Below are 1,803 nucleotides of genomic sequence, written 5' to 3' on the forward strand. Positions count from 1 at the left end.
ACATTACAAATGTATTTAGGCTACTTTAAAAAAAAAAGAAAAAGAAAGTCTTTAAAAGTTTAATTAAATTTTTTTTTTTTTAAATTAAACAATTTAAACAATTTTGAATTGTAGCATATTTCCAAGTGATTATGTTGTACTATGTCACATAAATTAAATAAGTGGGTATTCCAACCACAGGTGTATATTAAAGAATGAATACATTTGATTATTCAGTTAAGTGACTTTTTATTTTACACTGTTTTATACTAGGTTTATATTGCATTATATATTTATATAAAGCCTCCCAAACAGATAACCATAAGTAAGGAATTATGTGACATTACAGTACATTACATAATATTAAATGCACTAGAGCAACTGTTCCATAAATCATGTTGGCTTGTATGGATAGTTTTGCATCAGCTTTATATCAAGGACTTTTCATTGTGAAAAGTATATGTTTGACTTCAAATCTTGGATTCTTCTGAAACACCTGTCTATGTTTCATTTCTGTTAATACTTGTTTTAGGTTGGACCAGAAAAAAAAAATCTTGTTCTCTGAAAGAAACTGAAGCTAAAGTGTTTGTTTGTCCACTCCAGCTCATCCATCTGAACAGAACGTGGCAAGAGGAGACGCAACCTCCCCCAGTATAGGCTCTTTTCTGCGATGAGCCACTTAACTGCCCCATAAGGTGTGGTTCAGAGGAGCCCATCACAGATCCAGCCTCATTGAGGTGTCTGTGGGGGGAGAGCCATTAAAGGCCATTGTGACTGTGAATGGTGAGGAAGGCAGCCATAGGCCACTCGATCAAGATATGGGGGGAGAGAGGCAGTAGTCGTCAGCAGGGTGTCAAATGCAATCAAAAGGCCGTCGGACAGGTTGTATAAGTGAATGGGGCAGAGAGAAGAGAGGTCACATACCTGTTTATCAGATACTAAAACCTAAAAAAAAAAAAAATTACTGACAACCAAACAATTTTTCCCATGCTTTGTTTACATATTTCTAGAGTATGATACAGCATGTAGTACACAACATTATGTTGTTGTTTTAATTATTGTCTATATATTGCTATTGTCATTATTATTCAGAAGAGTACAGTCAACATACTACATACAATAGAAATAACACAAATCAGCTTCCATATTGGTGTTAATAAATATTGATCATTTGGTATCTGTGATCTTTTAGTTTTTTTAGCTTTTTAGTTTTAGTTTTGTATTTTCCGTTTTCATTTTTAGTCTAAATTTTATTTATTCATATTATTATTAATAAATATACATGTATTATATATTTATTTATTTATTTTTTTAGTTGTGTTTTTGTCATTTTTGTTAGTTATTGCTCTTTTATATCTAAAGGTTTTTAATTTTCAGTTTTAGTTGTTTTAGCACACCTAGTAACTAAATATAATGTTGCTTTGGCAAATAGTTCAAATAAAAGAAGTTTCGTTTTTTTCTTTTTATTTCAGCTAATGTTTAAGTAATTAAAATATGTCTGGTTTTAGTTAACTAATAACCCGGTTTCATATAATAATTCAGATGCCGTGATATTTGATATAAAAGATCTGAGAAGTTTAAAACCGCTATTTTATTTCCCAAATATTTTGGTAAAATATTAATATGGGTTATTTATATAGATGCATGTAAGAGCTTCATGTTTGATTTCCCTGTATTTCATTCTTCCTCAGATTGTGATCTTCAAACACAAAGTCGTCATTTCATCTCAACTTGCACTTTACCACATATCCGCCCTTTTGTCAACACGATTTAGTTCCCACATATCTAATATATAATTCTGATGCAGAAGTAACCACCTTCTGA

This window comes from Onychostoma macrolepis, chromosome 21 (assembly GCF_012432095.1).
Source record: "Onychostoma macrolepis isolate SWU-2019 chromosome 21, ASM1243209v1, whole genome shotgun sequence".
Classification (NCBI taxonomy): Eukaryota; Metazoa; Chordata; class Actinopteri; order Cypriniformes; family Cyprinidae; genus Onychostoma; species Onychostoma macrolepis.